Below are 16,616 nucleotides of genomic sequence, written 5' to 3' on the forward strand. Positions count from 1 at the left end.
TTTTCATTGCTAGGCTCAGCCAGTGGCACTTCTTACTAAATCTAACTGGTACTCCCACCATGCCAGCTCTTTAAATTCCCTGGAGCTGAAGGGTTGAGTGAGGTCAGATTCTGGGGTCTTCCCCTCATATACAAGCACAGAACCACAATCTCCATTTGACTTTGGAATTCTGGATTTTAAATCCAGCAAGTCTTTCTCAAGCCTAACCCCACTATTTGTCAGCATAGCTGATACTTCTTTATTGACACACTGCCCAGGGTTCTTAAGAAGCCTAGCCTGAGGGTGCCTGGGTGGCTCAGTGGGTTAAGCCGCTGCCTTCAGCTCAGGTCATGATCTCAGGGTCCTGGGATCGAGTCCTGCATCGGGCTCTCTGCTCAGCAGGGAGCCTGCTTCCTTCTCTCTCTCTCTCTGCCTGCCTCTCTGACTACTTGTGATTTCTGTCTGTCAAATAAATAAATAAAATCTTAAAAAAAAAAAAAAAAAGAAGCCTAGCCTGAAAGAGAGAGAGAAGAAACCATCTGGAAAGGCAAGGGTGGTGACACCCAGTAGATCAGTTAGCAATCAGTAAACTGATAGGAGATAATGAGCAAGATCCTTTTGTAGTTGTTTTAATCCTGATAGACCTTGGAAGATTTATAGGTTACTTACTTTCAAAATGTGGGCTTGTCTCATGGAACGTATTAATATTAATACAAAATAATTTTTTCATTGAAAATGAGGAAAAAAAGGCTTTATGCAAAAGAAATATTCCCCAATTAATTCCATTAATTCAATTTCAATTAATTAAAAAATAAATTTTACCAATCTCTTTCTCTTTATAGTAATAATCATGCAGGAGATTAAATTTTACTTGAAAAATCCCTCAACCCACCCAAAATGGGCTAGTATTTTGTTAATTCTCTAATTGTTACCTACTCATTAAACAACTTGCTAAAATCTTACTTAGTGGATACTTCTCTCCTTGGACAGACAGCCACGGCAGACCGATCTGTGGACATTTCGACATTTTGATCAGGACAGTACTGCAAGAGGCCCAGAGCAGGGGGCCAGAAGTGTTTGGTCCTATCTGAGCCTTAGTTTCTCCATATTTAGATTGAGAGTATTTTTTAAAATTAGATCTCAGGCCGCAGGACCTGTAATCCGAAGCCCATTTTATAGATGGATCCCCACTCTAGCCTTAAGATATCTATCTGCAGGACAGATAGAATGGAGAGTACCTGAGATGGTAAGAAATGCTTCCCGGGCGAAACATTTCCCAGAAGAACAATATTATTCCAGGGTGTGATCTCTGAAATGTTTGCCGTGATTCTATATACCATCTAACAGGGAGAAAAATCACCTTGTGAATTTTCCAAGTGAATCAACTGCTGATTCACAGGCGTGTCCATGAGGTGTTACTCATCCCATGGGAAGACTCAGCCCTCAGTCCTCCTTTGGAGTGGAGTGTGACTGAGCAGGTCTAGCTGGCAGAATTATTATGTTCTCCTGGTTTCTGCCCCCTGGTGTCCACGCTCCATGTGATTCTCTTCCCCTTGAGTGTAGGTGAGATCTGGAAATACAATGGGATTTCATCCTGTGATAAGGTTGGGTTACCTGCTAATGGGGAGGGATCCTACAGATGTAACAACACCAAGAGGGAGATTATTTGGGGTGAGACTGACCTGAGCAGGTGAACACCTCAAAAATGGATCTGGGCCTTCTCTGAAGAGAAGAATTGTTTGAAGTGAGAGAGATCCTCCTACTGGCCTTGAAGCATGTTAGAAACTGTCTGTGGAGGGAGCCAAGTGGCAAGGACCCAAGGCTTGTACCTATGGAGAGTGGTTTCTGGTCAATGGCTAGCAGGCAAACAGGGACTTTTGTACTATAGCCATAAGGAACCAAGTCCACCAATAACTTTTATGAGCTTGGAGATGGTTTATTTCCTAGTCAAGTGCCCGGGCAGGGATACGGGGCCCAGCTAACATTTTGCCTTCAGCCTGGTGGGATCCCAAACATAGATCTAGCTCAACCGTGCTCAGACTGTAGGCCACAGAAGCTGAGAGAATAAATGCATATTGTTTAAAGATGCTAAGCTTGTAGTAAGTGGGTCTGCGGCAGCAGAAAGCAAATAGAGCAGGAGCCGTTCAGCACTCATCTCCTCCACCCAGCTTTGTGCCCTTTGACTTTACAACCCTAGCACAGGGCCTTGCACATGCCAGGGCAGAGAGTCCAACCTGGTATGAGCTCTAAGGATCTGATGGAAACCATGGAGGATGTATTAGGTGGTAGTACATGACCCTTGATGTAGGATAGGACCCATCACCTGTGAGGTCCTAATCTGTGTGCTTCACAACCACTGTGCAAGGATGATAATATTTGTTAGAATCCTTTTATGAATAAGAAAGCTGATGTCCATGGAGGTTAACCAAGATGCCCAAGGTCATGTCATTGATGAGCAAAAGGTCAGGCTTCATGGCCAGATCTTGATGACTCCAAAGTCAGCGAGCTATCGTTTGCAGTCTCCTTCCTATTCTTCACCTCCACTCTGTTTTTGAGTTCCCAAGGGCCACATGGTCCCCCACCTCCCAAGTGCTTGACTCTGGTGTGCTCATGTAGTTTTACTCCTTGCCTAGAGCAACCCTTGTAGACAAAACATTCCTCGTTGGTCCCCTTGCTCATATATGTTTGCTGCTCCTCACACGTGCCATGATGGACAGAAGCTCCTGGCTTTGATACTCCAATGCCAGGAGCCACTGCTCCTTTGCCTTCTGGAGCCTCTGGTGACAGGTGAGAGAAGAGTAGAGTTGGATAGAAAATCAGGGATATAAAAAAGAAAACTATGAATAGGTATCTTCCCATTTGTAGCCAGAGTAGACTCCCCAGATCTGTAGCATTCCAACTCTATTCTGGGATTTGTTCACCCTTCTTTAGTTTGGCTTTTTAAAATGATGCCGTATAGTTCTTGGTTCTCTTGAAGGCAGTTTCTGGAAAATAAGTCTCTGCCACTTGTTCAGACTGTTTTTAAGGATCTGAGATCATCTATGTTTCTGTGCTTTCCTACAGCCATTCTCAAGGAAGGGCTTGGTCCTTCCTGAGCCTCTATCCACTGGACGGATTCTCCTTGCTTGTGCTGCTTCGCTATCTCAAGAGGCCAGAGCTCTAAGAATCAGGATAGGGGTTTCTCACAATCTGCTTTGCAGATGCCTCCTCTCTGCTAGATTCTCCTCTCTGCTAGATTTTTGATTTGTATCTTTTGGAGAAGTAGTAGAAAGAGTCAAGAATCTAGAGTCAGAAATAGCTGGGTTTGTGTTTGGGCATCATCACCAACGGACTGTGTGACTTTAGGCAAGTTGTTCAACCTCCCAGCTTTCATTTCCTCAGTTACAAAATTAGGAAAAGAATACCCCCTTCGGGGCGCCTGGGTGGCTCAGTGGTTAAAGCCTCTGCCTTCGGCTTAGGTCATGATCCCAGGGTCCTGGGATCCAGCCTCACATCGGGCTCTCTGCTCAGCAGGGAGCCTGCCTCCTCCTCCTCCTCTCTCTCTCTGCCTTCCTCTCTGCCTACTTGTGATCTGTCAAATAAATAAAAATCTTAAAAAAAAAAATACCCCCTTCATCAGATTCATAGGAGAACTACAGGAGATGATGCTTGTAAAGCCTCTGGCGTGGAAAAATTGTGTAACAGTGCTAGCTACTATTATATGCACATGTGGCAAAATGATAGTAGGCAATATTAACTGATGCATTCCCATCTTCATCATCCCCACTTGCTTTTACTCTCTTATGCTCCCTATTCCCATACTGCCCATTTTGGCTATTAGACATGAGATCTTTGTGTCCCCAAGGAGAATTGTCGCAGCAGAAGAAAGAGGGCATTATGTTCTCGAGTCCTGATGTCTATGGCTGAAGCTGACACAGAAAGAGAGGACTGATCTGCTTCTTCCCTCCCCTGCCTCCTTGCCACTAGGTCCAAGTCCTCCAAGCTGGAGGAGGGAAGAGACCTAGCAAGGAGAGTATCAGAATGAGTCACTGGTGTGGGTTCTGCCCATTTTCTACTTGGAACCCTGAAAGAGAAGCTTCCACAATAACAACCCCCCCACACCCACCAGAGTAACTGTAGAAAGAGCAGATTCACAGACGCCCATGTAGCATGTCCCAGTAGCACTCAGGAAACAGCTAACTAACCTTCCTCTGTGGTCTGAGGTGCAGTTGCCTTTGAGGGGTGCAAAACATGCCATCCCCAAATGGGCCTCTTTGGCATAGGATTATTTTGAGTCACATAGGATTATTTCGAGACACAGGAGAAGCTCTGAAAAGGGAGAAGAAGTTACTCTTTTTCAAGAGAAATTTGGATTTACAAAGGAAACCTCCACTTGTAAGGATGTCTCCCCCTCTGTACCAAAAAGAGAAGGATGACTCTTTTTAAAAAAAAATTTTTTTTTTAATTTCTTTTCAGTGTTCCAGAATTCATTGTTTATGCACCACACTCAGCACTCCATGAAGGATGACTCTTAATCATAAAAGACTGACTGATGGAGGGAGCACAGACTTAAATCTGTGTAACAACCTTACTCTTGTTTATCTTGTTTTTCCTGATAACCTCCCACATAACCAGCCCACCTCACTCTTCTTTCTTTTTTCTTTAGCTGAAGATGGTAGTTAAGCCAGAGGCTAAGCCATCTCAAGGAGTTATCACCTTCTTTTCCCTGGGTAGCTTCCATTTACACATGAGGTATACATGTTAGTAAACTTCTGTTTTTTGTTTTTTGTTTTTTTCTTCTTTTAATCTGATTTTTATCACAAGGGTCTCAGCCAAGCATTCAGAAGCTTACAGGGAAAATGATCTTTCTTCCCCTGCAGGGGCCTCAGGGATTCAAGGACATTGAGTAGCAGCAGAATAAACCACGAAAGCAGAAGCTCACTGGGAATGCAGATATCTCCACGGATGCCAGAGAGCAGAAGTGATGAGGACAACCTAGCAAAATGATGTAAGTCTCAGCAGGACTGTCACAGGCCCCTGTGACAATGGAGGACCACCTACCTCCAACCATCCAACCTCTTCCTCCCTCCATGACACAATGCTTCGCAAACTCCCAGGCAAGGAGAGAGCCCCCAATTGGCTGAGTTAACACTGACTGGAGCAAGTGTGCCCTAGATTGATGAGTTTTCCACTGCCAAGTAGTACTGAGGTTCAAGTGACTCAATTTATTAACAGAGCGCTGAAGTTAGTTTGTAGACCCACAGAATGGAGGCTGTCCCAGTGAACTGAACCTCCGAGCCAGTGTGCATGCACATGGGCATGTGCTCATGCTCACACACATACACACACACAAACACACCCACATCACCATGGCATCCTTCCTTGCTCTGCTTGCCCCTGGGAGTGATATCCTCTTTCGCCAAGGGCCATGCCACCCTAGACTTTCTCACTATTCTCATACTTGGGATTAAAGACACTTTAAAGCAAACTCCCGTATTTATTAAAGCTTTCTTTCTTTTTTCTTTCTTTCTTTGAGATTTCATTTATCTATCTGAGGAAGAGGGAGGGAGAGAGAATCTGAGAGACTCTGTGCTGAGTGCAGAGCCCCACGTGGGGCTCGACCCCATGACTGCAAGACCTGAGCAGAAACCAAGAGTCGGGTGCCCCAATTGACTGAGCTACCCAGGCACCCCTGCCGCTTAGTTTTTTTAACATACACAGTTCTAGGTCAAAGTCATCTAAGAACCAGAAGGTATAGCTTTCTCTTTCACCTAGGTTATTTGCCTTTCTATCTAATCAGCTGCTAATTTGAGCCCCAGGAGAAGTTAATTTTTAAGAGTGCTCCCCATTTCCTGCTTGGCACCCTGAAAGAGAAAACTCCCACAATACCTCCCCCATCAGAGTAGCTGTAGGAAGAGCAGACTCATGGACACCCTACCTGTCCCAACAGCATTCAGGAAACAGCCAACTAACCTTCCTCTGTGGTCCCAGGTGCAGCTGACTTTGAGAGGTACAAAATTTCACCGACTCTTCTCACACGTCGTGCTTTGAAAAAATTACTGATACTGATTATTTGTACACTAGAAAATTTCCTCAGTTGAATGTCATCGAGAACATTCTGGTTGACAAGTAGTGATGCAGTTCAGCGGAAACTGATGTGACTGATGAATTTATCAGGATGGCAAAGGCACGAGGACAGTTCAGAGAAAAGCAGCAGCAGTTGACCAGGCTTTTTTCTTGAAGGTGGTTTGGCTACTTTTGGTAGGATATTCTGGTGAAAGATAAACTGAGGCATATTACATTTTTAAGAGTTTATTTGAGTAGAAATGGATTTGAATCAGGCAGCAGAAAACCACAAGTGGTTAGGAGCCCCTTGGGGCCTCGGGGCAAGACTTGCATAGAAAAGGCAGAGAAGCAAAGCACGGAAATTGCTTGATTGGGTCTAGCTTGAACAGTTGCCTTATTTGGAAAAGTTGGCTGTTTGTGATTGGTTGGCCTTAGATTTGAATTTCTTAGCCTAGAGGCATCGTTGGCTTAGGTTTGGGTCTACTTTCTGGGCTGCCCCAGCATCAGGGTCACCTCGGTCCAAATACTTACCTTTCAATTACAACTGAAAAATAACCTCTTGTTTGAGCCTCCTGCCTGGCCAGAGCTGAGCTGGAGAGAGCCAAAGGCATCGAGGTGATCAATTAGGACAAGCCAAAGTGAGAGTAACCATGGAGCCTTTAAATGCTTATTGGGTTGGAGGAGGAAGAGGCAGACTGGGGAAGCACTAGCTCTCCCAGTGTTTTATTTTTCACCCTGGAACAGGGCCAGCACAAACAGGAAGCCCAGACAAAAGGCTCCTGCCAGTTTGTGGAGGGGGTGGAGAGAGCTGGGGAAGAGTAGGAGTGAAAATACTGAATACTGAGTCAGAGTGACTCAGAGCTCAGGGTCCCCCTGCCCCCAACTCTAGAAGGTGCTCTCTGCAGAGGTGCCTGAAAAATGCCTCAACCATGACCCACCCCCCCCCAGCCCCCTGCATAAGGAAGCCTCCAAATGGTGGTGATAGGGCTAGGAATGCAGGTATTTCTATGCATCACCAGCCAGGAGGGCCCAAGGATCCCTCCAGAGACTCCATGCGTTGCACACAGACACAGTGCATTGGCTTTGCATGAAGTGGGCTATGAGGAGGTGAGCTTCCCCCCATGAGGTCCACTAGGTAAAGCCTCTGTAATTGGCGAATGTGGGGCCTGAGAGATCACGCAAAGTGTTGTGACCTGGAGTCACACTCCTCCCCCCTCAGCTTGACTTTCTTATCCACAGCCCAAGTCCTAACTGGATGTCAGTGGGAAGAGATTTGTGACCCGCCCCCACCCAAGGAGTTTTCAAATGTGCCTATTTGAGTAGGCCTTTCTGAGCACCCATCTGTATTCTAAACCCTTGTTAGTTCATTTGCTGTTTTTCCATATACTTCCTGAGAATAGATATATGATAAATGTTGCCTGTATTATCTTGACCTTGATGGCTATTTTCCTTTAAAACAGTAACATGAAGTCAGTAATATACTCCTTTTCTGTACATCTATACACTGGTTTGTTAGCAATGAGGACAAATGGCTGGTTTCTTTTCTTCTTTTCTTACGTGTTTCGATGTTGTGATGTTCATTCTCCTCCATACCCACTCACCATGTAAAACCCAGTGAGGAAATCAACATTCTTTCTAGAACTAGTGTACCATATGCACCTCACATGGGTGGTAAAAGCAGTCCCTCAAAAGCTGACCTATTCTGACTTAGCTTGGCCTTGGTTCTCTGCAGTCTGGGGGAAGGAGGCTATACCAAGATCAGTCAGTTGACCTGCCCTAGGATCAGCTGGAAGCAATCCCAGTTTTTAAACTATTGAGTCATCCAGGTTTGCTTTGCTTTCTTTTTTTGACAGATAAATAGGTAGAGATTGGGAAGCTAATCAAAGGCTACTTAGGATGGGCGGAGGTTAGACTTCACATGCTCTGGAATTTTCTTTGACTCAGCTTACTTTTGTTGACTTGAAAGGAAGGGAAATAGCCTCTTATCAGGTGTTCCCTGTTTTTTTCAACAACCACTAACTCCACAAGGGAGTCTTTTATCTTTATAGTCCTAGTACCTAGCACGGTGCCTGGCAAAGAAATTATAAATACTCAATAAATATTTGTTGAATAAAAATGTTAAATTCCCCAGGGACTGTCTGCAAATTCAAGACTGAACCTGCTAATGTGGCTGCCATAGTCAGGCAGGCAGGCAGGATCTCTCTCAAGGTAGCTCAGCATCATGGTTGAGTGGGTAGACCCTACAACTAGACTCCTGGGTTCAAAATCTTGGCTATGCTCCTTAGTTCTTTGTGCCTTTGGTCAAGTTACTTTAGTTTCCTGCTCTGTAAATTGGGGCTGTCTTGTAAGGTTGATAAGAGCACTACATGAGTTAATATTTAAAACCACTTAGAAGAGTGAGGGCATAAAGTTGAGAGCTGTATGTGTTGACAAGTAAATAAAGTAGTTTTCCCAGTTCTATTGACATATTCAATGGCAGCAAATTCATGGATATCTAAATAACCTATCATGGTTCTACTGTGCTTTAATTTATCAGACAACTTCTCTGTCGTTATCTTTTTTGTTGTTCTGTTTTTTTGTTTTGTTTTGTTTTGTTTTTAGAGAGAAAGAGAGAGCATGTATACACATGCCTGGAAGTTGGGGGTTGGGGAGAGAGGGAGAGAGAGAATCCCAAGCAGGCTCCATGCCCAGCACAGAGCTCAATGTGGGGCTCCATCCCATGACCCTGAGATCATGACCTGAGTAGAAATCAAGAGTCACACTTAACCAGCTGAGCCACCAAGGAACTCCTCTGTCATTATCTTTGAACAAATTCTCCTATCACTCCTACTGGTAGGGAGATATTATGGCCCCCATGTTAGAGAAGGAGAAACTGTAGTTCAGACTGGGGAAGAAGTAGCTTGTTAGCTCAATAGAACCAGTGCTTAAATACATGAAACCCAACAGAGAAGGTGTGGATGTGGGTGGTGGAGTGGGGATGGGGAATTCTGAACTGAAATGAACTGTGACTATGTTCTGCGAAAAATATTTCTTAGTCATAGTTCCAATATAAGTTTCATATGCTGGAAAAAAAAAATGGGTTGCCCACCAACCATAATACCTCCAGAGATCGTGCACATGTCAACTTAACATTTCCTGGAATTTGCTTGACACAATTTGAAATTATGCCACACTCCAACTAAGGTAGCTCTTTCAATGCAGTGACTTAAAGGGACATGTCCATCAATCAGTTCTTCAGCACAATGTAGATGACCTTAAGGCTCTCACAGATGAACTTTCACAATAAGCTTCCACCAGCGACTTGAGTTTTAAGGAGAAATTTGTAAAGAGACTCTCTAACAAATAATTTAAAAGTTTTAGTGGTTAACCTTAAGGATATGAATGTATTATAGCTTTTTTTCTTAGGCTCTCATTGGATAAATCAAACCACTGTTTTGGTTCAACCGTCTCAACCTTCCAATTCTGCTCTATGCTTGAGGGTGTATGAGGAAATGCAGGATAGGGGAGGGAGAGAGCAGGGATAAGTCAGATCCTAATTGTGTATGATTATATACTAATATTAGAAATTCAAATGAAATTTAAGTGATATTTGACTGGATCAAACATCAGAAAGAGATATTTAGAAAGTTCATATTCAATTTCTCACATTAAAGATTTCTGAAAAAAATGTTTTCAGAAGGCTAACAAGTCGATCAAGAGGGATAAAGAACTGAAAATAAAATAGAAGGATGGAATATTAATTAATTAAAGTCTTTAAATTTTGTATCAGCCTGGGTTGGCTCAAGGAAGTATTGAATCAGACCACAGCTGATATGCACAAGCCAGGCAAATCTGATTTCTTTTTTTTCCTCACTCCAAAGTCTCAAGTTCATAGCAGGAGACAGGAAGCTATGGGGGGGTGTGGGGGAGCAAGAGATGGGGAAGGTAGGGTGAGAATGCACAGGTGCAGAACAGGCTTTCAGTTCATATACTGCCTCTACCCATCTCCCTAGTGGTAGTCCAACTCATTCTTACAGATTTTTAAATAGTAGAAACTCTCAATAGGCACCACTTACAAATTTTATTTTTCAACCCTTCCATCTGAATTTACACTGACAACAATGGCTCTGGAGGCAAAATGTTCAAAATAGAGACATGGCAGCATTGGCTAAATTGGCTAAATGTAGCCTAAATAGGGAGCTATAATTTCTTGACTGTATGACATTCTGATTAAATATTAGAAACAAACAACAACAACAAATGTGCGTGTGTGCGCGCGCACACACACACACACACACACTCAGGTTTTGAGCAGAATCAGGTTTTTTTAAACGTTAAAAATGGGAAAGGGTCTTGAAAACCTTGAAGGCCTGGAAATAAATACTATAAATGAACAATAGGATCTGGAAATACTATAAGAAACTTATTTCTTTATAAGATTGTTAGAGACTATTAGATATGGATAGGTTATAGAATATTAAGTTTTGTTTCCTCCCTGGCTTGCCACCATCTTCTGAGCCTCCAAACCCAGATCACCTCTCCCCTCTCCTACCATGGCTTCTTCTGCCGGCCATCCCTCTTCACCAGGCTGCTTCTGCTCTGGCCAGTCATTTTTAGCTAATGAGAATGATCACCGCCTACACTGCCCACAGGTACTGTGATGAGTTCTTAGTCACAGAACTTCCATATGCATCTTGAGAGTAAGAGAGAAAGAGAGATGACAGTCTTAAGTCCAAATCTGAGTTGAAAGAAGAAATAGCAGAACAGGTGTTGGCCAAGATTTTCCTCTCATTTAATTCATGGGTAAGACCAAGGATCATTAAATAGGCCCCCAACAGAGTTTCTCCAATAAAGATCCAGGGATCACCCAAAGTGCCTGTTGAACAGAGATTCCTGGACCCCATTGTCCTTGACCTCTTGAAGCAGGATCTCCAAGCATGGAACCGTGGTATTTTCTTTTTCACATGGTGATTGTGAGGCCTACCAAATTTGAAAGGTTATGAGCTCTCTCTAGGCATGGCCAAAGCACCACTTACTTTTACATACCATGTGAGTACTGCGAGAGTCTTTAGAAACCCTTGACTTTACGCCTGTGGACACTAGGAAACAGGTTGTAATTTGGCCACAATCACTCTACTATTAGTGGCCTACTAAGACTGGGACCCAGATATCTTCCTTCCTAATAGCCATATATGATTTACATCTGTGATTTATTATTTCCCCTGCATCTAAGAAACGGACTGATTGAGATCCTCCCACAGCAAAATTCACTTTTTTCTCTTGCTCAGGATTAACTGATAAGTTGGATAGATTGGAAAAGAAATGAAGACTTAAATTGGAATCTTTTATTTTAATCTATGGAAAGTTCTGGCAAATCACTAACAATGATGAAATAGTAACAGTGTACGTGGAGGATCTTTGGTCACAAGATTTCTGTTAAAAGACAATTCTGGGCCATTTCTAGTCACTGCCATGTCTCACTGCTGAAGTCTCATCATGGAAGGACACTTTTAAGAGTACAGATTTATTTCAGGTAGCAAGTAGAACTTTATTGGACTAGAGTAAGAGTAGCCCTTCTCAAATGCTACATCAAAGATTCAGATCTGATACCAGTTTCAACATGTATAGGTTTCTCCCCCACACCATCAAGCAATTCTTGGACACTCTCATGGTGTCTTCCAATGCAGCTTGATTCTGACACTATCTACCTGGAGAGAGTGTCCTACGGCACAGGGTAAGGGCTCAGTCCTGAAAGATAGCCACTGTCTCCCCATGCCAATTGTGGGTTCGGATTGTCACCTGTGCTTCTGATGACAGTCTATGAATCAGAGGTTCCAATGATTCCCTTATGGGTGCCTTTGGTGGGATACCCTTCTAATGGGTTCCATTAATTAGCTAGGGTGCCTCACAGAACCCAGACAAGCATTTTATTTACTAGATTACCAATTTATTATAAGAGGATATAACTCAGAAAGAGACACAAGAGAGGCATAGGACAAGGTATGGGGAAAGGGTGCAAAGCTTCTGTACTCTCTGGGTGCACCATTCTCCCCACGTCTCCATGTGTCCACCAACCTGGAAACTGTCTGAACCCATTTCTTGTGAGTTTTTATGGAGGCTTTATTACATAGGCGTAATTGATTAAGTCATTGGCCACTGGTGACTGAACTCAACCTGCAGCTCCCTTCTCCTCCCCAGGGGTCAGACCAAGGACAGGGAGGATGAAAATTCCAAGCTTCTTATCACATGGCTCCTCTGGCAACCAGCCCCCATGCTTAGGTTACCTGGCTTTCCAAAAGTTATCTCATTGTCATTATAAAAGTCACCTTTATCGCTCTTATCATTTAGGAAATCCCAAGGTTTTTAGGAGCTCTGTGTCAGAACAGGGATGAAGACCAAACACCTATTTCTTATTATAAATCACAGTATCACATGGACCATTTCAACGTGCAGGAAGTTTGATCCTGGCCAACTGAGAAAAGTGAAGATAGTAGAACGTGTGCATATGTGTGTGTATAATGAGCATACCACCTTTTCTTGGGAAAGTATTGGTCCTTTAATCTGAGATTGTGTCCTTCTTTATTTGGAGGGGGAGGTGGAAAATGAGAAGTTGGGGGGAGTTAAAACATCTTTTTTTAAAAACAAATAATGGTGATAATAGGTTGTGTTCTAGAGAACGTTCTTACTTGGCAAGAACAAAAGTTGGATATCTTTAATTCCATAAAATCCAAGGTTGTAAACACAACTAGACTATCTAACATTACCTTATTACCATGTTCTCTCATATTGACTCTCATTTCAGCAAATCAGTGCTCACGTGCCTGGGGACACACCTGACATTCTCACCTCTTAGTTCCATGACCTCATTTCCAAAATTCTGGGTTAAGCAACTTCATCCTTCTACTCAGTCATATCTTTTTCAGGATCAGATTTGCCCCACCTTCCACTCACTCTCTGACCATAATGTCTCATCATTTCATCCAAGTTTATCAGGACCATCAGGCTCTGGACCACTGTTCTTACCCCCTGCATTTGTCACCCTTCTGTTTTCACTCCCCTCTCCGGCCAGCTTAGATTCCATGGTTCATCCATTCAGTAAATCATTTTTCAGCATCCTGAAGTCCTCTGTATTTTTTTTTTTTTTTTTTCATATAAATGTGGGCAAAGGCCCAAAGTTGGATAAAGCCAACACACACCAATACCCAAACAGCTGAGTGTAACCAAGTAAAATCACACCACGGGGCAGGCTGGTGCCGCTGTGACCTGATTCATAATCACCGGTGCCAAGGGGACCCTCGGCACTGCCCAGCGACCTTACCGAGCTTCTCTGGTCAACTCACTCTCCTGCTCTTGACAACGATTGTTGCAAACTTTCCTTGATGCCTTGATCACCTCCCTAACTCCGAGCAGAGACCTTGTCGTCTACTTTGTAGAACATACAGAGGCTGTTATAAAGGAACTTCCTGCCACAAAAAACGATACACCTGGCTTCATTAGCATCCAGCTTCACACTTTCCCCGTTAAAAAAAAAAAGTCTTTCCTCTTCCCCGCAATTATGCTCTGATTTACCCTCACTCATTTACTGCTCTGGCTACTCCTTCTCTCTCTCCCTGTCCTTCAAAGCCAATTTCTCAAGTTTCTTATACTTGTTATTTGCTTCTTTGCTTTCCACTAATGAATCAGTCCACTCAAAGCTGGATTCCGTCTCTGTATTTGCAGGGTTCCCTTTGTCAGGATCACCTATAAAACCTGCCCTCACAAAGCCAATGCATATTTAAAATCTTCCTTTTCTCTGAATTCTCAGTGGCTTGTCACATTTCCTCTGGAAAGTTTCTTCCCACAGCTTTCTCAGCCCATACGGTTTTCCCGTCTTTGACTTGAATGGTCCTTTTTCTCCTTTCCTTGTTCAAAGTTGGAGCTTCCTCTTCTGGTGTGCATTCCCCCCCAGTGCCATCTCTAGGCAAAGCAACTACAAGGCCACTCTTGATCTCCTTGACCCCCCCACCCCCCCATCCTTCCCCCACCCACCCACCTCTCTTGTTGACTCTCCTCCAGCCACAGTGACCCTCTGAATGCTCTCCTTCAACCTTCCAGGCAGAAATGGGTTTTTGGAAATTCTTTGGTAAAATCAGTGAATTAGCACTCAACACTCAGGACCCATCGAAGGGAGGGCTGTCGGGTCCCCAGGCTTATATTTAAGTCACATAAAACCAAAGCATAAGGAGCAGATTAGACAAGGACTCTTCCAGCCCAGACACACTCCTTAATAGCTTTTTGTACCAAACTTAAACTTGGCAAAAACGTTTTCTTGAAAGGGAGATGCTTGCCTTTCCTGAAGATGCCTAAGCACCTCAGTTCTTCAGGTCTTTTCATTATTATTATTTTTTAAAGATTTTATTTATTTATTTGACAGACAGAGATCACAAGTAGACAGAGAGGCAGGCAGAGAGAGAGGAGGAAGCAGGCTCCCTGCTGAGCAGAGAACCTGATTCGGGGCTCTATCCCAGGACCCTGAGATCATGACCTGAGCCAAAGGCAGAGGCTTTAACCCACTGAGCCACCCAGGCGCCCCATCTTTTCATTATTTAAAAAAAAATTTTAATTCCAGGATCACTAACATAGAGTGTTGCATTAGTTTCAGGCGTATAGTATAGTGATTCAGCAAGTATATGCATTACCCAGTGCTCACCGTTAAGTGTACTCTAATCCCCTTCACCCATTTCTCTCACACCCCACCCACCTCCCCGCTGTTAACCTCCAGTCTGTTGTGCAGTTAAGAGTCTGTTTTTTGGTTTGTCTTCCCCCACTTCTGTTCCTTTGTTTTGTTTCTTACATTTCACATTTGAGTGAAGTCATATGGTACTTGTTAGGTCTTTCATTATCAGGGTGGTAAAAGGTAGAGATTCTGGGCATGAAAATTGTCTTGTGAATATTTCTTGGCCTGCTTACCATGTGATAATTAATGATAATCATATTTTAAAGGATACTTATAATCATATTGCAAAGGATAAGGATGGAACAAGTAGAAAAATCAACCAGGAAACTAATACTTGTTTGTTCCGTCAACAACAAAATCCCGAGAATGATCTTGGGCTCAAGTTCTAATATTAATATGTTATGATGTCTCAATTAATACCTCGTGGCTGAGACAAAGAAGTTAGTGAGCTAAACAAAATTATCTAATGTGGCTTTGGAAATGTATGGTGCCTTCTCCACCCCTCCCCTCTGTACTCCTCATGTACAATCCGTGTTCTCATCATTGAGAAAGTTTTGTGCCCCTCTCACCTCCCCTTGATTAAATTTCATTTTTGAAGGCTTGAAAGGTACAATAAAAAGGAGTCATTTATATCAGTGGGTTTTAACATGGAGCTGGGAGGCCATTAAGGTGGGCCTTATGCACACTCCTCCCAGAGTGGAAACATGGACTTTTACACTGGGCCAAACAGCCAATATTCCCAGGACTTTGCATGAACACCTGCAGTCTGGTATAGGAATGAACTTTTGCTCAGTGATTGCCTTCGCAAGCAATTATGGTTAGCCAAGATTGGTTTTCTGTTGCCAACATCAACCAAATTCTTTGCCAACATAGACAAGCATTCCCTTTTCTCTTTAATAAACCCTGACTTCTGTTTCCTAGTGGGTCAAAATTTGGGTTGCTACCTTAACGTGTACTCCCAAATTGCAATTCTGAGACCCAAAATAAATGTGTTTGTTTGATTCAGTTCTGCTTCTTCTCTCAGTTGACACAGGTAATACACTGACATGGTTCCAGAAAGTTGAAGTCTTATAGGAAAGTGAACACATGTGAAATCTCACTTCCATCCCCGACCCCATCCACCATTTGACATTTTTATTAGTTTCTTCTTCTTCTTCTTTTAAACCCTCCTGGTGTTTCTTTATGCAAATGCATTCTTTTTTTTTTTTTTAAAGATTTTATTTATTTATTTGACAGACAGAGATCACAAGTAGGCAGAGAGGCAGGCAGGGGAGGGCTGGGAAGCAGGCTCCCTGCTGAGTAGAGAGCCCGATGTGGGACTCGATCCCAGGACCTTGAGATCATGACCCAAGCCGAAAGCAAAGGTTTAACCCACTGAGCCACCCAGGCGCCCCAGCAAATGCATTCTTAACTCTGTCCTCCCTTTTTACACAAAATAGAGCATATTACCTATGTGTTCGGTTTCACCCATTTCTACTTAATCATACATAGGGGAGATCTTCACCTATTGGTTAAGCAGACTCCTCCCCACTTTTTACAGCAAATCATGTTCCATTATGTGGACGTATCACAGTCTATTTAACCTGCCTTCTTTATAAATGGGTTGCTGCCTTTTTTTTTAAACCATGAAAACAATGTTGTGATGAGTAATTGTACCTAAAATTTTGTGCATGGACAGATGTATGGGTAGCTTGAATTTCAAAAAAAGTAGATTGAAATGAAGAACATAAAATTTGGTTAAATATTGCCAGATTCTCCTCCACAGGGAATTACACCATTTTGCAAACCAACCAGTGGGAGGAGGTATCTCCTTGTGTTGCCCACAGAATGGTATCTAACTTCAGGGCTTCTGTCGATCTGACAGAGGACAGATGACACCTTACTTTAATTTGCTTTT

The 16,616-nt window shown here is 43.2% G+C and overlaps 1 long non-coding RNA gene across 1 annotated transcript in view; it reads left to right on the top strand.

Moving 5' to 3' along the window:
- LOC106006322 overlaps positions 1–16,616 on the top strand; it is a 49,513-nt gene that overhangs the window by 24,987 nt on the left and 7,910 nt on the right. Inside the window, exon 2 of the long non-coding RNA XR_001180303.2 lies at positions 4,839–4,966. This is a non-coding gene — a long non-coding RNA (uncharacterized LOC106006322). The remainder of the gene's footprint in view (positions 1–4,838; positions 4,967–16,616) is intronic.

Source organism: Mustela putorius, unplaced genomic scaffold (genome assembly GCF_011764305.1).
Source record: "Mustela putorius furo isolate JIRA1106 unplaced genomic scaffold, ASM1176430v1.1 tig00003932_pilon_pilon_pilon:0A:0A, whole genome shotgun sequence".
Classification (NCBI taxonomy): domain Eukaryota; kingdom Metazoa; phylum Chordata; class Mammalia; order Carnivora; family Mustelidae; genus Mustela; species Mustela putorius.